The sequence below is a fragment of the Lycium barbarum genome, chromosome 8 (assembly GCF_019175385.1).
Source record: "Lycium barbarum isolate Lr01 chromosome 8, ASM1917538v2, whole genome shotgun sequence".
NCBI lineage: Eukaryota > Viridiplantae > Streptophyta > Magnoliopsida > Solanales > Solanaceae > Lycium > Lycium barbarum.
Window position 1 is genome coordinate 113089227 of NC_083344.1, and position 24110 is coordinate 113113336.

At 36.1% G+C, this 24110-nt stretch overlaps 1 long non-coding RNA gene across 1 annotated transcript; it reads right to left on the minus strand.

Annotated features, from left to right (window-relative positions):
- Positions 1-2740: 2740 nt before the first annotated feature.
- On the minus strand, positions 2741-21576 carry LOC132605295 (uncharacterized). Its single transcript, XR_009569133.1, has 3 exons — positions 21270-21576; positions 21034-21182; positions 2741-2997 (listed from the first exon to the last, which is right to left on the minus strand). It is a non-coding gene; the product is annotated as an uncharacterized LOC132605295 (long non-coding RNA).
- Positions 21577-24110: the final 2534 nt, after the last annotated feature.

Genomic DNA, 24110 nt, shown 5'->3' on the forward strand with positions numbered 1-24110 from the left:
GGTCATAGCCAAACCTGTTCAACTCTTACCAAATTTTAATTATTTATTTATTTTTCTTATAATTTATTTAATTACTAAATAAAGCTAATAAAAATATTATTTTTAATGTAACTATATATAACTATTTTAACAAGATTTCTTATTGGCCAATTTGGACTATGTACTTAGCTCAAATCAACCTAATTTTTAGATGGACTAAATTTAAGCAGGTTAAGATGGAGTGAGTTAATAACTGACCGGTTATTAACCACCCAAACTTCAGCAAAGTAGGCAAGTTATATTTATAAAATTAGGTATATGACCATATTTTGAGTTGACAATCAAAATTTATCGACAGTTTTGAAAGGTAGCCATTTCTTAATGCGAAAATAAAATATGGACAGAGAATACCTCTAACTCGAAACAACTTCAACACATGGTGCTAGAGTTTGAAAAGTTGTTGGAGTTTCAAACTCGGCAAATGATTGATGACATCAAACTTTTATTAAGTTCAAACTCCATGAACCAACTTTAAAGGTTCAAACTCTAAGAATTTCATGAAGTTTTAATATGAGTGAAATAATGATAAATATATCAATTTTAACAGATATCTTGTGTGAAATAGGTACGTGAACTAATGCGAAAATGATCAATTTACTCATGATAACTCTTTTCGACTCAATGACAATATCCTAGAGTTCGAACCAGCCTTGCTATAGATTAGTTCAAACTCAAGGAACGATTAATGAAGTTTTTTTTTTTTTTAAAACAAAAAAATAAATAAAACCCCAAGGGGTTGTTTTGTATTAATAAAAACTAAAGAGGTTCAAATAGCAAAGGTCCAAATAAACAAAAATAGAAAGCATAACATAAGAAATGGGAAAGTAAAGCTTGCTGAAATCCCTAGAATTTTTGTTAAGTCTCTGCAATGTCGATTCCCCTTCTTCTTCGATTCCTCCCATTGAGTTGGGTTCCGACTATCTCTAGTCTTTCTTAAGCTGCTTGATATCTCTGCTCATCTATTTCCCCACATTTGCAACTGTATGTGGTTGTATTTTCTTCTTCTTTTTAACTGGGCATTTCTCAGGTGACCCTCTCTTCTTCTCTCATGTTTTGTTTTTCTTTTCCTCGGCATATCACCTGATATTTGTTTTCTTCCATTTACATGAAACGATCGAGCTCGAACTAGCTCCGACTCTTCCAGATCTATGTTGTACCTTCGCATTTGACCAGTGTCTACTCTTCCCTCTAATGGGATTACTCCAAAAGAACTGAGCAAACATCTTGTGCATTTGTTTATGATAAATTCGGGAGGATTTACTGTAGATAACATGTGAATAGGCATACTCTGCAATACATGCTTCATCAAGGCAACCCTTCCTCCAAAAGATAGCATCTTATCCTTCCAAGATTGTAACCTGTTCATGATCTTCATAAGAACTGGATTATAAAAATACTTCTTTCTTCTGCTATAGAAAATTGGACACCCTAAATAGGTAAAGGGGAAATCCTTTCTGCCTATACCAGTTACAATTTCCACAATGATACTGATATCTCCTGGTATATTATGATGCATGAATACTGAACTCCTTTCCTTATTGATTTTTTGCCCTGAAGTCTTCTCATAATTCCTCCATTATCAACTATAGTGAAAATAAGTATGCTGAGGAAAAAATGATCATATCATCTGCATAAGCCAAGTGATTGATCTTTAGACTCCACTTAGACATCCCATATTCTTTGAATTATGGAATTTGATGTAAGCACTCAGATTTCTGGATAATACCTCAGCTGTTAAGATGCACAAAGTTGGGGATAGAAGGTCCCTTTTGCTTTAACCCCTTGATGATTTAAAGAAGCCTTGTTGCTGCCCATTGATTAGAATAGAATACTAGTTATTGCTGATAATTCTAAAAACCATATCAATTAATCTTTCTGAAAAGCTCAGTTGCCTCAACACCTTAGTCAAAAATAGCCAAGAAACCCTGTCATATACCTTTGTCATATCAAATTTCATCACCACATTAGCAGGCTTTGTTCTTAGTCTTATATCTTATATAATTTCCTGAGTCAATAAAACATTTTCAACAATACTTCTTCCCTTTACAAACCCAGCTTGATTTAAAGTGATGATATCAGACAAACTATTAACCAATATTTCATGAATCAACCCTGAAAAAATCTTATTCACAAAATTACTCAAACTTGTTGGTCTCTAATGAAGATCCAACCATCTCCATCTCAAGTTTGAAATGATGCCTCCATGGTTACGGATGAAACAATCAAACGAAGAAGAAGAATGGAAAAGAAAGTTTAAAAGGAAAGAGAATAGTTTTCAGACAAAAGTAGAAAACTTTTCAGACAAAAGCATAAAGTAGAAAAGTTTTCAAAAGTATGTTTCCCACTTAATATGTTCTGTGTTGACCAAGGCATTGGATGCCAAACACATGGAACATATCTCTATTTTCAAACACATGGAACAGATATCTATTTTCACAAATTCAATCCCAGCCGTTGTAAATCTGCCAGCTGGATAAAATAGGAATTTACTAGGAACCTTCCTTCACGTGCTAGTCATGTGAAGGAATATTTTTCTGTTCAAGTGTATAGTTTTTTTTTTAGTATTTTCTTAGCTTCTTTTATTTACAATAACGTGTATATATAGGAATGAACAGACTAATGAATACGAGGGGAAATCAGCAAAATCAGTGTCTTCTTTTATGGTATCAGAGCAGGTTTGAGCTCGATCCAAAACCTTCATCAAAATCACCTTCAATCTCTCAATAAACCAAAATGGCTGATGCAACACCAAATGTACAGCCAAGCAATGTAGACAAAACCATCACTTACGATAACAGTCATCCTTACCATCTGAATAACTCTGATTCACCCGGAATGACCTTAATTAACAATGTGTTTGATGGCAAAGGATATCCAGGTTGGAGGAGATCTATTCTCCTAGCCTTATCAGCCAAGAGAAAACTTGGATTCATCAATGGAGCTTGTAAGGCTCCAGATCTGAAATCAGAAGAATATGAACAATGGAGTTGTGTTAATGATATGATTATTTGTTGGATCTCAAATGCACTAACAAAGGAAATTGCAGATAGTGTAATGAGTTCTAAAACAGCAAAGGAACTTTGGGACAGCCTTGAGCAAAGGTTTGGCAAGTCAAATGGAGCCAAACTCTATCATTTGCAAAAGGAATTATCGGGACTTGTTCAAGGAAATAATGACATTGCTGGGTATTTTACCAAACTGAAAAGAATATGGGATGAGCTAGATGCACTTGATGTTGTCATATGTTGTTCATGTGTATGTGTGTGTCAAGGAAAAGCCAAACTAATGAAGTCTTTAGAGGACCAAAGATTGATACAATTTTTGATGGGGTTAAATGATATATACACACAGGCAAGAGGAAATATCCTCATGATGAACCCATTACCCAGTATGGATCTGGCATACTCTTTGCTTTTACAAGATGAAAAACAAAGAGAAGCATATGCAAATGATAACCACACTACTGAATCTGCATCATTCATGGTGACTTCACAAGGCAGAAATTATCAGAGAAATGGGAATCAGAATTTTAAAGCATCAAATCAACCACAGCAAAGGTTTGGCAACTACACACCAAGGAACAACAAAAAAAATTCAAAATATAAACCTAGGAAAAACAAATACAACCCAAATGTGAGCTGCACATACTGTGGGAGGACAGGTCATACAGAGGATGATTGTCACAGGCTTCATGGTTTTCCTGAGGATTTTGAATTCACAAAGGTTAAGCCCTATCAGGCAAAGGCCAATGGAATAGTTACTGAGGAGGACATGGTATTTGCTAAAGGGGAGGCATCCAACAACCATCACAATAATCCTATTCCACACATGAGTAAGGACAACAATCCTATTACATATATGAGCAGGGATCAATATGCAGATCTGGTTCAGCAAGTGATTAAAGAAGTAAAGATGGGACAAACAGGAAGTTCAAACAGTTCAAATGTTGGGTTCAATGCAGGAGCAATTGCTGGTACAATTCTAAAGTATTCAGGCACTTGCTTATCTGTTTTTAACACTTCCACCTGGATTATTGATTCAGGAGCATCAGAACACATGTGTTTTGATTCTAAATCCTTTATTTCTTTGTCTATCCTTCCTGTTCCCATTAGTATTGTTGACACCCAATTTTGTCCCACTTTTTTTTCTCTATTTCTTTGCGCTTCTTAGTTAATAATAATATAATATTTTACCTATTATTATATTTATTATTACTATTCTATTGATAGTACTATTATTATTGCTTATTAATATTAAAAAATTAGTGTTATTACCATAGATACACTACTCATAACTCTTACTGTATATAATTTCTATTTAGTGATGTTAGTACTATTATTGTCATTTTACTAGTTGCTGCAGTTATCCTTTATGTTAATATTATTATTACTCCACTAGTATTTTGTTTTATAGCTAGTAATATTTATATTTGGTACTCCATTAATATTTTATTTTATGGTTGATATTTTAATTTGTCTATATGATGTGAGATGATTATTATGTCATGCTTAAAGTATTGAAATAAAGAAGCCTCAAAGCAAATTAAATAGAAGAAGAAAATTCCCAACAAATGTGGCCCAATTTAATGTCACAGTAGCCCATTTCTTCCTCCCCACTGGCCCATTTAATACATCTGGAACACCCAATAAACTAGTCCAATTCAATACCTTAAACCTAATCTCATTCTAGCCAAAACAGCCACCCATTCTCTTTCCTACCCATTTGGAAAACATTTGACCTTCATTTCTCTATTGCAGAAAAGGGGTTTTTCACCATTTTTTTAATGCAAATTTTGTCCACTCTCTCTCATATTTTTTGAATTCTCTCACCCAAAAGCCAAAATTTTCGCCATTATATTGACCAAGTTCCCGCAATTTTGGGAAAAAAAGGACGATTTGGATAATCTTCTTTTCTGTCACATTTTGTATTAATCCAAATTGAGCCGTTTCGAATTCAAACTGGTGTTTCAAATCCCGCCCAAAATGTGAGAATTAAAACCCTAGTTCCTCAACTATAAATACCACCTTTAAGAACTGAGGAAGGGGGGGAGAATCGATCGAAGACTTTTACCTTTCTGTTTCATTTTGCTTGTAATTTTCTCAACTATACTACTATTTTTTTTTTCTCTCTTTGTTCGACAAACCTTAATAAAAAAGGGAAGTAGATCTGAAGCCTCGAGCTCCATATTCACTGCACCGTGGAAAGGTAATATCTTCACCTTTTCTTTTCCTTCTTATTTTTACCTTTTTTTTGTTGTTGTATAAAGACATGCAAAAATTATGAGTTTTAGGCGTTCTTGAAATCTAATGGTGTTATTTTAATGGCTGGAATCTATTGGGACACTTGAAGGTGATGTGTAAGCATGTTAAAATTTTGTCCGTAGGCCTCCTGTTGAAATATATAGCCTTCTTTTCTTCTGTGAGGGTTAAAGATCAAAGCTTAACCATTAGTTTGTGTACAACATGATATTATTAAATTTAGTTTTCAATATATGTTCTTCATCTTATACGTATGATCTTCACCTCATGGCTACTGGGTCAAAAAAAAAAAAAATGTCTGAAGTGGTGCTAAGTAAACCTATGTGTTTCAACTTTCCATTGCTTTTGTTATTAGATTCAAGACTAGTGACATCTAATAATTAGAAAAAGAATATATTTCTTTAATGTTGATTTTATAAAGGTAGTTATAATTTAATATTAAGACATTTGAATTCACTGATGGTTTTTTATTTATCAACCTTTATTACTACGTGCATCTCTTTTAATGGAGTAGTATTTATTTTCATTTTTTTTTTATTCCTTAAACTAAAATTATATATATAAAAAAAACATATTTTGGTGCTTGATGAAATATGTTTTGATAGAAAAACACACATATTAATTTCCAGATTTCTAATTCATGCGTATATGTGCCAAAAGATATTTTATTTGAGATTATAAAACGAATCCCGTTACGCCTTTTTGTTGTTCTATTTGGCTGCATACGTTGATATATTGTGATGATGAGTTTCTCCGCTAATTGTGTGCATTTCTTTCTTGTATATTCATATATATATATATATATATATATATATATATATATATATATTGTCAAATACTAACATTATGGCTCTTTAAAAGTAGTATGTGTTAAATGTTTAAATGCTTTAAGATTTGCTTTAACTCACATTTGTAGCTACCGTTATGTTAAAAGTATGTACGTGGTAATTGAAATTTTTCTAGTTCAGATTTGCCTTAAGTTTACAGTTTTCTCGCTGGTTAACAATTTAATTATTTTCCTAATCCTTATTTTCTTTTTTTATCTTTCTTTACATGTACACGTTTGGAGCAACATGGAGTCTTGATACAAGACTCCTCATACCAACATAGAGTCATCACATCTCATCTTCTTTAATCATATTCGACGGCAAGAAACGAGCGGATTAGCTTGGGAGCGCCTATGGCGTCTTTCTTCATTTTCTCTACCATTTATTTTGTTTAACCCTTCATGTCTAATTATCGAGGGATGTTATTTGGGGTTCATTCCAATTTTTGGGATTATTAGTTGAGACTCACACTTAACATAGAATTAGTATTTTTTTTTTTAAATCGTTTTGAGTCTTTCCTCTATCTTTACAGTAGGAGTATTTTTTTTAAATCGCGTCAAAGAGAGTACTTTCGGTGATTTAAGAAATCAGTTTCAGACTTAATTAAGTTTCACTAACTAAGAGCTTTCTTCCTTGAAATACCTTCCTTAAAATACCCTTTTTTTCTTTTTTTTTTAATCTAAATCGTTCTTTGGTCCGCGTACTGATCTTCTTACCACATCGGATGCGGTCCCAACTTGTTTCATAAACTTAGATCTATTTATTTTACTTTACAAAATTTGTTTTATCACTTGTAAGTTTTGAATTTAGCTAAGTGTCTAACTTTCTTTAAAACTAATCACAGCTGACCTTTTGATTAATTAACCTAAGTTTGGTTGGATAACCGTAAGTTAACGGATTCTAAAGGATGCCTAACCCCTTCCCTTTAGGATAATATAGAGCCCTTACTTAGAATCACACTGGTTAAGCAGACTATTAACGGAGGTTTAGTTTTAACTTTACCTTAGTTAACATTTAGGTGTCTTAATTCACTGTTAAATTAATTAGGTGGCGACTCCTTAAATAAAATAAACAGGAATCACCAATACGTCATACTCCTAAAACCCATCCGGTTAAAATGGAGTGTGACAGCTTGGCGACTCCGCTGGGGAATTTAGGCTCTAACCATAACAACTTAGGTTAATTAATAATTTGTGAGATATTTTGTTTGTTTTATTTTATTTTGCCTATATTGTAGTTTTATATGATTTCAAGTATTATTGTTCCATTCCTTATATGCATTTTTTTGTTCTATGTAATATGTATATTACTGCTTTCTTTAAATTGGCATTCCGTTCATATTTCCTCCACTCCTGGAAAATTCACACATATTCACACACTTAAAGCGGCTTCGCAGTTTGCGCCCGTGCACTACTAAATTACCCCTTTAGTTGGATTGGTCTTGTGGATTTAGTCGATCGGCGGTGCAGTCGACGGCCACAGACTTTCCACTTCCAAGTTGTCTGCTTGGGGGAGCCTTGTGTCATAGGAAAACCATTCTTAGTCTACCTAGGTAGAGCGAAAACCAAAACCTTGTAAGGACATGCATCATTTTAAACCTAGGAGGCTTAATACCCTTGGAGTATTAAGTTCATTAGTCAACCTTACCAAATGTCCAAATGAGTCTATGACTCTAAGTGACACTATTCACTATTTATGTGCATTATTTGAAGGACAAATATGTGGATTATGTGGACCTAATAATCCATAGATAAATATTTCAAGGAAACTAACCTTTTGTTGCAGGTTGTTGTGGAGCATCCAAAATTAATGCCGGAGGTTTGAAGACAGCCAAAGGAAATTAGTGGAGTTGAAGTATTAGATATCTTAGATTAACTTTGAATTGTATTATTGACTGGCATGTAATAAATTTTTATTATTCTTGTAAATTAGTTTAGAAAGAGTTATGGAATGACACATAAAAAACATGTTTGTCCTTCAAATGTTCGTTAGGCCTACCTCTGGCATAAAGAGGTCCCTTGCATTATAGAACGCGATGTATTATGTGCAATAATGTGTTTATATGCAATAATATGTCCTTTCCGTATACTGACTCATTTTCTTCTTCTTTCATTGTTTTATCTTTTTTCTTTTAAACTTATTTTCAAAATAAAAAAGGTTGACTTGTGCTAAAGGGGAACTGGCGGAGCATCCATATTTCACACGGTCTAGAGCCAAGAAATCAGACTCTGACTCATCACTAATCATCTGGTTAACTAAAAAGACTCGTTCTAAAATGGAGCAAAGTTTGATCAATGCAACCACTTCATCTGAGCCATCTCTTAATTTACCGATCACGAGTGATCCCACATCCTCCAAAGAATCAGAAACACATTTGGAGATCATTGCTCGTTTGGAGCGACGAGTTGCTGAATTAAGTCACATGGTACTTCACAACCGGTCATTTTCTCAAATGCCACCACATATGACTCCATCTCATGGGGTTCGTCAGACCTTGCCTATGCCACCTCCATTCCCAAATTTGGACGAATTTAACCAAGCAAATTATTTTACCACCTTTCAGCCGGTTCGTGCCGAACCCCTCACTCAAAATGCTCCCCTTTTATTTACAGCCACCTCTTCAAAAACTCAGTTCATACCGCCGGCACATGATGTTACCAATACACATCAAGTTCCGCCAGTATATACTTATACCACAGCTCCACCCATGACACAAATCCAGGGACAATGTCGCACAGATGTTGATCATTATGTCGAAGTTGAAAATGAGGCACAGTCAATTAATGATGAAATGATAAATAGAAAGCTCAAAAGTTTGGAGGATGCCATGAGAAGTTTGCGTGGACTTGGTAGTAACCAAAGCGTGAGATATGAAGAATTATGTGCATTTCCTGAGGTAGAATTGCCACCAGGTTACAAGATTCCAAAATTTGAGAAGTTTGATGGGTCGGGGAACCCTTTCTTCCATTTGAAGGTCTATTGTGAAAAGTTGATTGGTGTGGGGAAGAATGAAGGGATAAGAGTCAAACTATTCAATCAGAGTTTGAGTGGAAAAGCCTTGGAGTGGTATTCTAAGCAAGATACAACCAAATGGCGTACTTGGGATGATTTGGCAAATGCTTTTGTGGATCACTACAAGTTTCATGTTGAGATCGCTCCTGACAGAATCTCAATTACAAAGTTGAAGAAGAAGTTCACCGAATCATTTCGAGAATATGCTATACGGTGGAGGGAAGAAGCATCTAGAGTACACCCACCCATGGAGGAGACAGAAATGGTTACTTTCTTCATTCAAGCACTAGAATCGGAATACTATGAACGTTTGGTGACAATGGGCGGAAAAACTTTTGCAGAGGTGATCAAAGCCGGGGACATGATCGAAGATGGCATTAAGACAGGGAGAATAACAAGTCTTGCGGCTTTACAGTCTACTAGTAGGGCCATACAAACTGGTACTCTCGGAAACGGAAAGAAAAAAAAAAGCAGCATCGGTAATGGCTTTGGGAAACACATCATACCACCATCAACGACCCCCGCGATACCAGCCTAACGCTCACCACTCACAATATTTCCAATATTCTCCACATCCCTACGACCAAGCTTTGTCATCTTACCAACCTCAATCACCACAAATATCCTACCCTGTTTACAACACACAACCAGCATATCGAGCTCCACGACCACCAACATATCCAACTCCACCATCACAAACTCATCATCCAAACAATGCATCCGCACCTCGCCCAAATAAACCGTTTCGCAATTTCACACCATTAGGAGAGCCACTAAGCGTTGTTTTTGAAAGGCTGCAAGCTTCAGGCTTAGTATATCCTGTGGAAGGTAGAATTCCAGATCCATTACCCAGAAGCTTTGATCCCACTAAAACATGTGCATATCATTCGGGGGTAAAAGGCCATTCCACTGATCGTTGTTACGCATTGAAGCATAAGGTTGAGGATCTTATTGAAGCAAAACAGATCACGGTCAAACCACCAACACCAAATGTGGTTAACAATCCACTCCCGACCCATGATGGGGCCACGATAAATATGATTGGAATAGATGAAAATGTTGACGACCCAGCCGAATTTATAGTGCCTGTGGATCGTGTGGAGGATCATGATTTTGTAGCCGTTGCTTCTCCGGCTGTAGTGATAAGGGGTTGTGTGCCTGTCGAGATATTAGGAGCTTCATCAATACCTGTGGAAGTAGTTCAAGCACCAAATCAGTTGCCAGTGCTCGATACAAAAGCCGTACCATGGAATTATCAACAAACTGTGATGGAGTGTCGAGGAAAGGACACGATCACTGACAAGGTTAAGACGTCAGGAATGACAAGGTCTGGGAGGTGCTATTCTCCAGAAGAACTAGTTAGATTGGGGCAACTTAAGGAAACCAACGTACCTCCCAAAAGGGTCGTGACTGAATTCGAAGCAGAAGAATTTCTGAGGAAAATTAAAGCTAGTGAGTACTCAGTTGTGGATCAGTTGAAAAAGACCAATGCCCAAATTCCTATTCTCTCTTTGCTTTTGAGTTCGGATGTGCACAGAAATGCACTCTTGAAGATTTTGAATGAAGCATATGTTCCAAGTGAAACAACTAGTGAGGCGTTAGCTGGGATGATCGAGCGCGTGCTTGACAGTCATCGAATCAGTTTCGATAATGAAGAACTGCCGCCAGAAGGATGCATGCATAACAAAGCGCTCTATATAACTGTCAAGTGTCGTAACATGTTTGTGGCTAAAGTGTTGATTGATGGGGGTTCTGGACTTAACATCTGTCCATTAACAAGTCTGAAGAAGATCGGATATAATGTTAGTGAGCTCAAGACAAGTGATGTGAATATTCGAGCATTTGATGGGGCTCAAAGGCGCCCTATTGGAGAAATAGAGTTGAAAGTGTTGATTGGTCCTGTTGAATTCATTATGGATTTTCAAGTACTGGATATTTCCACGACATACAACATGCTGTTAGGAAGACCGTGGATACATCTGGCTGGGGCTGTACCATCTACTTTGCACCAAACTGTCAAATTCGAGTGGGATCAGCAACAAATATGTATACATGGAGAAGGGGATACGTCTTTCTATCGAGAGCAATCCATCCCATTCATTGAGGCAGAAGGAGGGTTCGACGGAGCAGCTTACCACGCTTGGGAGGTTGTGAATGTCACTAAAGTGGGTGAAGTCTGTCAAACTCAAGAGTTTAAAAGGTCATGCGCCGCGATTATGGTTGCAAAAGAAATGCTGAGAAATGGGTACCAACCTGGATTTGGGCTAGGGAAGACATTAAATGGGCGGGTTGAGCCAGTCGTTCTCCCTACGCAACAGTTTACATTCGGTTTGGGATATGAGCCAACTGAGGAAGAAGTGAAGAAAGCACGAAAGAATAAAAAGAAAGAGGTTCCATTGCCAAAACCTATTCCTACCATTGATCAAACTTTCTCAAAACCTTCAGATCTAATTATTGAGGTTGCCTATGATGATATCGTGGAGGGAATCAAGAACCTGTTCGTGGAAGATGAAGATGATCATGCTGTGATAATCAAAGACTTTGCTGAAATATTGACTTTATAGGCTGTTGAGCCACAACCTGAGTTGCAGAATTGAACTTCTATCTTAGCCCCAGCCCGCCGGGAGTTTCAGTAATTTAAGTTTAAATTTCCTTTGTAATAGGCCGGAGGCATCAACTAGAACATTTAGTTCCTTTTGTCATGCTGCCTCTATGTTTTGTTACGGCCTTTTTGAATTCAGAGTTTGTCATTTTTGTTTTGTAACGAACTACGTTTGGCCTGACTTCCTGTTGGATACGTAGGCAGCCCACATCGGGTTCGGCCACTCTTTTCAAATCATTTCAGTATCTTCGTTTGTGGTTGGAACTACGTTTGGCCTGACTTCCCGTTGGATACGTAGGCAGCCCACATCGGGTTCGGCCACTTTTTCAAAATATTTCAGTGTTTTGTTGTATGAGTCGAACTACGTGTGGCCTGATTTCCTTTTGGATACGTAGGCAACCCATATCGGGTTCGGCCCTCACTTTTATTAAAAACAAAAACTGAAAAGTTCTTATTTTGCTCACGAACTACATCTGGCCTGATTCCTTTGGGATACGTAGGCAACCCGAGGTGGGTTCGGCCCTTCTATTTTGAAATTTTTAATATTTTCGGTTTGTCCAACCATTTTGGTTCCTATAAAATACATAAGGATTTTTATATAAGATTTTGGCCTTCCTACTTTTTAAATTCATATGTCCTAGTATCTTGAAACTGGGACAAATTTTTGAAATCGGTCAAATCACTTTCAAAAAATTTCATTACAACTTTCTCACTTTTCGATTGTTTAGAACCAAGTGCCTCCAGGACTTGAAACTGGGACAAAATTTTGAAATCGGTCAAATCGCTTCCAAAAACTTTCATTATAAGTTCTCACTTTTCAATTGTTTAGAGCCAAGTGTCTTCAGGACTGAAAACTGGGACAAATTTTTAGAAGTAGCATAAAAGTGGTCTTAAATGTTTAACAATTTTAAATAAAAGTCCATCCATATATTTCTAAAATGCGGATAAATTCAAAAATAGAGTCTTCCTAATCATTTTACCTATTAGAGCCACTAAGTATTTCCCTTCGAAATCATCCAAATCTCGTTATTCTTATTTTTGCAAAATACACTTTTATGACTGAAACTCCCCAGGCAAGGCAAAATATGGAATGAGGTATCGAAGAACGTGAACGCGACCGAAACAAGGATCAATTCAAAGGCCAAGTTCCCCGACCTGCACAAGTCAACCAATTTTCTTTTAAACTCACAATTTTTCTTTGATGAGACAGGTTCAATTAACGTGAAGGTTGTGCATATTCGACTCATCTTAAAACTTTAATTATGGGCGTGATCGAAAAGTTAGCTTTCTTCAAAAGGGCAAACATTCTTCAACGTGGATGCAAAGGTAGCTTATGCCGAACGGCGGGCGTCGTTCCACTCATCACGAAATTTCGATTGCAACAGTGGACACAAATTCATCTTCTCAACCAAGGGCTGTAAGTATAATTCTTTCAGACCCAGCTATTTATTCTTATCACTAACAGTTGTTTTAGCTCGTGACATTCCTCGATGAATCGAATACATATAATCATGGACACTGACCTTGATCACCTGTTATTGGTTAGAATTCCTCAATTTCATCATCACTTCATACATGTTCAAATCATTATCAAATTCTTTTAGAATGAGGTATTTTAATAAGATGACAAGATCGAAATATTGCATCATATATCAAGTTGTGAGGTTAATTGTAGATGTAACTTCCGTCACAACGGGACATGGATTAAGATGTGGATATCTTTCCACAATACTATTTCAAAAGTGGACGTGGATTTACATTTACATTGTGGATGCGAGCATGGAAGTGGGAGTAGAATTATATTACAAAAAATATACATATAATTGTAGAAAGTGGATACAGATTTATATTTGCGAAAGTAAAAGTGGATTTATTTTTTGCGCCGTATAATACGGACGTGAAAGTAGATGTAGATTTATTTTATATCGTATAATACGGACATGAAAGTCAATGTGGATTTACATTTTTGTACCGTGAAATGCGAACGTGGATTTATATTTTGAACTGTGAAAGTGGACTTAAATTTATTTTTTCTGCACTCTGGAAATGGATATGGATTTACATTTTTGCATCGTGGGAAGTGGACGTGATTTAGGCACCCACCTTAGAATGCGGGTATTTCAATTTTTAATTTAGGCGCCCACCTTAGAATGCGGGTATTTCAATTTTTAATTTAGGCGCCCACCTTAGAATGCGGGTATTTCAATTTTTAATTTAGGCACCCACCTTAAAATGCGGGTATTTCAAAATTTAATTTAGGCACCCACCTCCGAATGCGGGTATTTTATATTCAAGTCCAGGCACCCACCTCCGAATGCGGGTATGTTATATTTTATCTCAGGCACCCACCTCCGAATGCGGGTATCTTATATTTCATTTCAGGCACCCACCTCCGAATGCGGGTATCTTATATTTTATTTCAGGCACCCACCTCCGAATGCGGGTATTTTATATTCAAGTCCAGGCACCCACCTCCGAATGCGGGTATCTTATGTTTTATTTCAGGCACCCACCTCCGAATGCGGGTATTTTATATTCAAGTCCAGGCACCCACCTCCGAATGCGGGTATCTTATATTTATTTCAGGCGCCCACCTCCGAATGCGGGTATTTTATATTCAAGTCCAGGCACCCACCTCCGAATGCGGGTATCTTATATTTATTTCAGGCACCCACCTCCGAATACGGGTATTTTATATTCAAGTCTAGGCACCCACCTCCGAATGCGGGTATCTTATATTTATTTCAGGCACCCACCTCCGAATGCGGGTATTTTTTATATTTCAGTTCAGGCACCCACCTCCGAATACGGGTATCTTATATTTCAGTTCAGGCACCCACCTCCGAATGCGGGTATTTTATATTTCAGTTCAGGCACCCACCTCCGAATGCGGGTATGTTGTGGATTCAACTTTCGAAACAGGGGTTACAAGTGTAAACTTCTCCAACCCTGTCCTATTTACACATATATTTCTTTGTTGCTAACAATTATTTTTAGCTAGTGGCTTTTGACAATATCGAAGTTGGCATCACACATCAACTCGTGGAACTATTTCTTCGGCAGTGAACTGGGGCAATTGTTGAAAGTTGAGTTAAGCTCGTCAGCAAGAGGTCAAAGATCTACTTCCTCACTACATTTCTACAAATCCGTGGATATGTCGGTATTTCAAATTCTCAAGTTCAGTCATGTCCTTTTCTCTGAAATCTTCATTGCCTAACCCAGTCTCTCCATATTCGACACTGGGACAATTTTTGAAATCGATATCGCCTTATCTGTCTGATTCTTGTAGAACCCGAAAATGTAGGCAACTTGAAAAGAAATTTTGACCGTAACTTTTTCGGCTTCCCTTTATACCCTGTAATCCTTTTCAAGACCTTTACCATAAATCCTTTCGAGACAACACATTTTGGTCGGGACAAAATTGGCTACTACGTCAACTTCTTTGCCCGAAAACTCTTTCATCATTTCCGGTCAAAGAGGGACAAGTTGTTGACACCCAATTTTGTCCCACTTTTTTTTCTCTATTTCTTTGCGCTTCTTAGTTAATAATAATATAATATTTTACCTATTATTATATTTATTATTACTATTCTATTGATAGTACTATTATTATTGCTTATTAATATTAAAAAATTAGTGTTATTACCATAGATACACTACTCATAACTCTTACTGTATATAATTTCTATTTAGTGATGTTAGTACTATTATTGTCATTTTACTAGTTGCTGCAGTTATCCTTTATGTTAATATTATTATTACTCCACTAGTATTTTGTTTTATAGCTAGTAATATTTATATTTGGTACTCCATTAATATTTTATTTTATGGTTGATATTTTAATTTGTCTATATGATGTGAGATGATTATTATGTCATGCTTAAAGTATTGAAATAAAGAAGCCTCAAAGCAAATTAAATAGAAGAAGAAAATTCCCAACAAATGTGGCCCAATTTAATGTCACAGTAGCCCATTTCTTCCTCCCCACTGGCCCATTTAATACATCTGGAACACCCAATAAACTAGTTCAATTCAATACCTTAAACCTAATCTCATTCTAGCCAAAACAGCCACCCATTCTCTTTCCTACCCATTTGGAAAACATTTGACCTTCATTTCTCTATTGCAGAAAAGGGGTTTTTCACCATTTTTTTAATGCAAATTTTGTCCACTCTCTCATATTTTTTGAATTCTCTCACCCAAAAGCCGAAATTTTCGCCATTATATTGACCAAGTTCCCGCAATTTTGGGAAAAAAAGGACGATTTGGATAATCTTCTTTTCTGTCACATTTTGTATTAATCCAAATTGAGCCGTTTCGAATTCAAACTGGTGTTTCAAATCCCGCCCAAAATGTGAGAATTAAAACCCTAGTTCCTCAACTATAAATACCACCTTTAAGAACTGAGGAAGGGGGGGAGAATCGATCGAAGACTTTTACCTTTCTGTTTCATTTTGCTTGTAATTTTCTCAACTATACTACTATTTTTTTTTTCTCTCTTTGTTCGACAAACCTTAATAAAAAAGGGAAGTAGATCTGAAGCCTCGAGCTCCATATTCACTGCACCGTGGAAAGGTAATATCTTCACCTTTTCTTTTCCTTCTTATTTTTACCTTTTTTTTGTTGTTGTATAAAGACATGCAAAAATTATGAGTTTTAGGCGTTCTTGAAATCTAATGGTGTTATTTTAATGGCTGGAATCTATTGGGACACTTGAAGGTGATGTGTAAGCATGTTAAAATTTTGTCCGTAGGCCTCCTGTTGAAATATATAGCCTTCTTTTCTTCTGTGAGGGTTAAAGATCAAAGCTTAACCATTAGTTTGTGTACAACATGATATTATTAAATTTAGTTTTCAATATATGTTCTTCATCTTATACGTATGATCTTCACCTCATGGCTACTGGGTCAAAAAAAAAAAATGTCTGAAGTGGTGCTAAGTAAACCTATGTGTTTCAACTTTCCATTGCTTTTGTTATTAGATTCAAGACTAGTGACATCTAATAATTAGAAAAAGAATATATTTCTTTAATGTTGATTTTATAAAGGTAGTTATAATTTAATATTAAGACATTTGAATTCACTGATGGTTTTTTATTTATCAACCTTTATTACTACGTGCATCTCTTTTAATGGAGTAGTATTTATTTTCATTTTTTTTTTATTCCTTAAACTAAAATTATATATATAAAAAAAACATATTTTGGTGCTTGATGAAATATGTTTTGATAGAAAAACACACATATTAATTTCCAGATTTCTAATTCATGCGTATATGTGCCAAAAGATATTTTATTTGAGATTATAAAACGAATCCCGTTACGCCTTTTTGTTGTTCTATTTGGCTGCATACGTTGATATATTGTGATGATGAGTTTCTCCGCTAATTGTGTGCATTTCTTTCTTGTATATTCATATATATATATATATATATATATATATATATATATATATATATATATATATATATATATATATATGTTGTCAAATACTAACATTATGGCTCTTTAAAAGTAGTATGTGTTAAATGTTTAAATGCTTTAAGATTTGCTTTAACTCACATTTGTAGCTACCGTTATGTTAAAAGTATGTACGTGGTAATTGAAATTTTTCTAGTTCAGATTTGCCTTAAGTTTACAGTTTTCTCGCTGGTTAACAATTTAATTATTTTCCTAATCCTTATTTTCTTTTTTTATCTTTCTTTACATGTACACGTTTGGAGCAACATGGAGTCTTGATACAAGACTCCTCATACCAACATAGAGTCATCACATCTCATCTTCTTTAATCATATTCGACGGCAAGAAACGAGCGGATTAGCTTGGGAGCGCCTATGGCGTCTTTCTTCATTTTCTCTACCATTTATTTTGTTTAACCCTTCATGTCTAATTATCGAGGGATGTTATTTGGGGTTCATTCCAATTTTTGGGATTATTAGTTGAGACTCACACTTAACATAGAATTAGTATTTTTTTTTTTAAATCGATTTGAGTCTTTCCTCTATCTTTACAGTAGGAGTATTTTTTTTAAATCGCGTCAAAGAGAGTACTTTCGGTGATTTAAGAAATCAGTTTCAGACTTAATTAAGTTTCACTAACTAAGAGCTTTCTTCCTTGAAATACCTTCCTTAAAATACCCTTTTTTTTCTTTTTTTTTTAATCTAAATCGTTCTTTGGTCCGCGTACTGATCTTCTTACCACATCGGATGCGGTCCCAACTTGTTTCATAAACTTAGATCTATTTATTTTACTTTACAAAATTTGTTTTATCACTTGTAAGTTTTGAATTTAGCTAAGTGTCTAACTTTCTTTAAAACTAATCACAGCTGACCTTTTGATTAATTAACCTAAGTTTGGTTGGATAACCGTAAGTTAACGGATTCTAAAGGATGCCTAACCCCTTCCCTTTAGGATAATATAGAGCCCTTACCTAGAATCACACTGGTTAAGCAGACTATTAACGGAGGTTTAGTTTTAACTTTACCTTAGTTAACATTTAGGTGTCCTAATTCACCGTTAAATTAATTAGGTGGCGACTCCTTAAATAAAATAAACAGGAATCACCAATACGTCATACTCCTAAAACCCATCCGGTTAAAATGGAGTGTGACAAGTATCACTTTACCTAATTCTTTTAGGATCATTGTGACTCATGCAGGAAGTGTCTCTATTCTTCCTAAAATTACCTTAAAAAATGTCCTCCATGTCCCAGATTTCAAATATAACTTAATATCAGTCCATAAGTTATGCAATCAGTTTAGATGTGATGTGTTATTTACTCTTAGTGGTTGCATATTACAGGACCCTTTAATGAGGAACACTCAAGCTTTTGGTGAGGCAAAAGAAGGACTCTACTTGTTGCAGCCTAGTCCTAAGTCTAAGTCTATTTCATGTGACAGTGTAGTCTCATATCAAGAAGGAAGCAATTCCATTCCTCAGTCTAAGTCATTTTCTCTTCCAGTTTCAGCAAATATAGTTCCTAGTGTAAGTCTATGGCATGTAAGATTGGGACATGTCCCTTATTCAGTAATGAGAAAGTTTTCTTTTATCAATTTTCCTTCAAATTTCCAACATATTTGTGATGTGTGTCCTAAAGCCAGGCAGACTAGGCTGCCCTTTCCCCTAAGTCAAATTCAGTCTAAAAGAAACTTTGATCTAATTCATATTGACACATGGGGACCATATAAAACATGTACTCACAATGGATACAAATACTTTCTTACTATAGTAGATGATTTCAGTAGGGGAACTTGGACTTTCTTATTGAGTTCTAAGTGTAATGCTTTTCCTATTTTAAAGGATTTTCTGATCATGGTTGAAAGGCAATTCAATGCTAAGGTAAAGGTTATAAGGTCTACTAATGCTCTAGAATTGGGTAAAGGAACACAGGAAGCCCTTTTTCTCAAATCTCAAGGGATAATACACCAAACGTCATGTGTAGGGACTCCACAGCAGAATCGAGTAGTTGAAAGAAAACATAGACACCTCCTGGAAATTGCCAGGGGTCTGATGTTTCAGTCTCACTTACCTAGTACCTTTTGGGAAGAGTGTATATTGACTGCAACACATCTTATCAATAGGTTTCCTTCTAGGGTGTTGAAAGGAAGGACACCATATGAGGTTTTGTTTGGAATTAGACCACAGTATGATAACTTGAGGTGTTTTGGTTGTTTGTGCTATGCCTCAACCTTAGCACAACACAGAACAAAGTTCGATCCTAGGGCAATAACTTGTGTTTTCTTGGGGTATCCACAAGGCCAAAAAGGGTACAAAGTAATGGATTTATCTACCAAGAGGGTCTTTGTCTCCAGAGATGTTAAATTCTTTGAGCATCAATTCCCTTTTGCTTCTAATTTGAATTCTCCAGCTACCATTTTTCCTATACCACAACCCACTCCATCAAATTCAGACTCACATCAACCTAGTTCATTCCCTTGTCCTACTTTACCTACTGGTGATCATTCCACTACTCTACCACACACTCCACCATCATGTTCTATTGATCAGCACTCCCATTCCACTAATGACACAGCTACCAATTCCATTCCACTTTCCAACACTCCTACTTCTATTCCTACTCCCACTGTGTCTAACAACCCACAACATGAAGTCATCACTAGAACATCAGGGAGAGTTAGTCAAAGACCAGCATATCTTGATGACTATGTTTGCAATCATGTCATTTTGACTGATCTAACTACTGCCTGTTTCATTCACCCCAATCCTCCTACTGCTTTTTTCTTTGGGTCTCTATCACTACATAACCAACAAGTTTTCCTTTCTATATCCACTATTACTGAACCAAACTCTTTTGCACAAGCCTCTCAACATGTAGGATGGAACAAAGCTATGCAAAAAGAGCTGGATGCTCTCAAGGTCAATCATACCTGGGAGATTGTTGAATTGCCCCCAGGCAAGAAACCACTACCCTGTAAGTGGGTTTACAAGGTCAAACATAGATCAGATGGAACACTTGAAAGGTTAAAGGCAAGGTTAGTAGTGAGGGGGGATATCAAGCAGGAAGGTGTGGATTATACTGAGACATTTTCCCCAGTAGTCAAAATGACCACAATCAGATGTCTCTTAACTGTTGCTGTGAAAAAAGGATGGCAAGTACACCAACTTGATGTAAGTAATGCTTTTCTACATGGGGACCTGCAGGAAGAGGTTTACATGAAGTTTCCTGCAGGTATGGACTGTCCTAATCCTAAATTGGTTTGTTTATTGAAGAAGTCATTGTATGGTTTAAAACAAGCATCCAGACAATGGTATGCTAAGCTGGCTGGTGATTTAGCTTTTAAAGGGTATTCTGGCTCTCTTAATGATTACTCACTATTTTTCAAGCAAAATGCCAATCTTACCTCCATCATAGCAGTCTATGTGGATGACATCTTGATTACAGGTAATGATCTTGTTGAAATACAGCACATCACTGATTTTTTACACACAGCTTTCAAGGTTAAACATTTGGGTGATATTCATTATTTCCTGGGTATGGAAATTTTAAGGGAAAAACAGGGGTTCATCATAAATCAGAGAAAGTTCACTCTGGACCTTTTACAAGAATTTGATTGTTCAGGTGCTACAGTTTCTTCTCCTCTTGACCCCTATTCCAAACTAAATGCACATGATGGTCCTTTGATATCCAATCCCACTTTATACAGACACCTAGTGGGAAAACTCAACTATCTGACCCATACTAGACTTGACCTAAGTTTTGCAGTTCTGAGTCTTAGTCAATACATGCAACAGCCACGAGAATCACATTTATTAACTGCTACTAGAGTTTTGAAGTACCTGAAAAATGATCCAGGTCAAGGGATCCTCCTCTCCTCTGATTCATCTTTCGAATTACTTGCTTTCTGCGATGCTGATTGGGCATCTTGTACTGACTCTCGACGGTCAGTCAGTGGTTTTTTCATCACCCTTGGTGGAGCACCCGTTTCCTGGAAATCAAAGAAACAAATCTCAGTATCATTGTCGTCTGCGGAAGCTGAATACCGTTCAATGCGTAGAGTGACAGCAGAAATTACCTGGTTAGTAAGGCTTCTATCAGATCTTGCCGCTCCTCTTAGCTTGCCGGTGACTCTTCACTCCGATAGCCAAGCGGCTATCCATATTGCAAAAAACCCGGTCTTCCACGAAAGGACGAAACATGTTGAACTGGATTGTCATTTTGTAAGACAACAGTTCGTCTCCGGTCTCATTACTTTGTCCTTCGTCCCTTCAAAGCAGTAGATTGCAGATCTATTCACAAAACCCCTATCTGGGGCATCTCACCGATTTTTGCTAGACAAATTGGGGGTTGTTTCACTACCCTCCAATTTGAGGGGGGATAATGAAGATCCAACCATCTCCATCTCAAGTTTGAAATGATGCCTCCATGGTTACGGATGAAACAATCAAACGAAGAAGAAGAAGAAGAATGGAAAAGAAAGTTTAAAAGGAAAGAGAATAGTTTTCAGACAAAAGTAGAAAACTTTTCAGACAAAAGCATAAAGTAGAAAAGTTTTCAAAAGTATGTTTCCCACTTAATATGTTCTGTGTTGACCAAGGCATTGGATGCCAAACACATGGAACAGATCTCTATTTTCAAACACATGGAACAGATATCTATTTTCACAAATTCAATCCCAGCCGTTGTAAATCTGCCAGCTGGATAAAATAGGAATTTACTAGGAACCTTCCTTCACGTGCTAGTCATGTGAAGGAATATTTTTCTGTTCAAGTGTATAGTTTTTTTTTTAGTATTTTCTTAGCCTCTTTTATTTACAATAACGTGTATATATAGGAATGAACAGATTAATGAATACGAGGGGAAATCAGCAAAATCAGTGTCTTCTTTTAGTCTCATATTAGAAAAGGTATTTATGAAATCTTTTTGGTAATAAGACCAAATTGGTATGAGTGATGAATTTTAAAAGTTCTGCTCCACAGAAAAAAGCCTTAACCATATTGGTGATGTCTTCCCCAATAGTTTTTCAACATGTTTGAAAAAATATCCCTGTAAATCGATCCAGTCCACTAGCGCTTTCACCATTAAGACTGAAAACTACATGCTTAACTGCTTCAGGAGTTGGTATCTCTGTAATGCTTGTATTTTGTTCATCTGAGATCAGTCTGGGAACATGATCCAATATTTCAAATTTGGTGGAGTCATTCTCCACAGTGAATTGTTGTTTGAAAAATCTAATTGTCCCTGCATCATAAGTTTGAAATAGGTATCACGAATGAAATATGTTTTATGAGTGAAATAATGATAAACTAATATATATATATATATCTTGTTGACACCCAATTTTGCCCCTCGTTTATTCCAATTTATTTCCTTGGGTTTCTGAATTTATTAACAATCTAAATATTTTATTTTCACTACTATTTTTATTTTACTACTATTAATATCATTACTTTCATTTTCACTATTCTACTATCAACATTACTAATATCACTTTATCACAAATTTTAAATGGTTCGTCATCGTTTCATTTTAGGATTTGTACTCATTAAATTAATTTTACTTTATTAAATCCTTTACTTTCTACATACTAATTATTATTTATCTTCACATAATATATATTGTACTAGTTGTTAAATTAGAAGCCCAAAAAATAATTTAAATAAAGAAAGAAAAACCCATATTTTCGGACCGATATTTTGAGCCCAACAATTAAATCACCATTCTTTATACCGTCAAGCCCAACTCCCTACCAGCCCATACCCGTTCCATACCCGACCCGCCGGCCCACTTATCTTATTCACCTAAAACCCAAAGAAAACTAACCTAGCCGCACAGTCTTCATCGCCCTTCTCTCTCCTCCTCTCTCATCTCCCTTATCTTTTTCCTCTTTGAGCAAGGATCAGCTTTCCTTTCACCGTGAACAGCCTTGTCCCGCCATTTCCATACAAAAAACCTCCCTTTCTGTTTCATCTGGGCCTCCTGTCGTAGCTTTGGCAGAGAAGTCCATTTTCCGTTCAAAAACACAACGAATCTTTACAAAGAACAGAAAACCGAACCATTTTCGGTAACCCCGAATCAATCACGTGAACATTGCTCATATTATCAACGGTCGAAAAGGTTTGGGTTTTGTTTTCTTTGACCGTCCTCTGTTCGAATCTGATTTTACTTTAATGGTTTTGTCCATTTATGAAGGAAAAAATCTTTCTTTATCAGACTCTTTGATTTTCTGGAGTACAAGTTTTAAATGGGTTTGTCCATTTCTCTGGTTCGGATGGAGTAAGTAAAAGGACACAAAAATCCGAACGTTGCACAAAAAACCCGGCCCAAAATCCGAACCATAGAAGAACCCTAGGGATTCTACTATAAATATTGGCTTCGGGTTATTTTTAAGGGGGAAGATGGAGAGGGGACACAAGTTTTCTGTCATCGAGCCCTGAGTTTCTTTTTATTCTGGTTTGATTTTCTTTTAAATCAGAAAACACTTCTGTTGAAAATATAGGATTTGGGATTGAAAATTATCATCGAAAAGATAGCCTCATTCTAAAAAAAAAAACAGCCACATATTACTCTATTTTCACTTTCCAATTTGAAACTTTAGCTACTTTAATCGTGTTCGGGTTCTTTCGAGTTCGAGTATAGATTTGAGACCCGACGCCCCATTTCACTGTACACAAAACAGGTCAATAACTCCCCTTCTCCTTTTGCTTCTGTTCTGTTCGTTGCGTTTGATTTGTTAGTTTGTTTTATGTAGATTCCAGAATGTTGGTTAAGGTTTAATTGTATAATTTCAATAGGAATATGAGTTAGTCGTAGTTTCGTTTCGATTTTATGTGAATGCATATATCTTGTATGCCTTTATTGAGTTTATTTCTCTTTTCATCGAACTTGCGAAGTATGAACCTTTACAGCTTTGTTA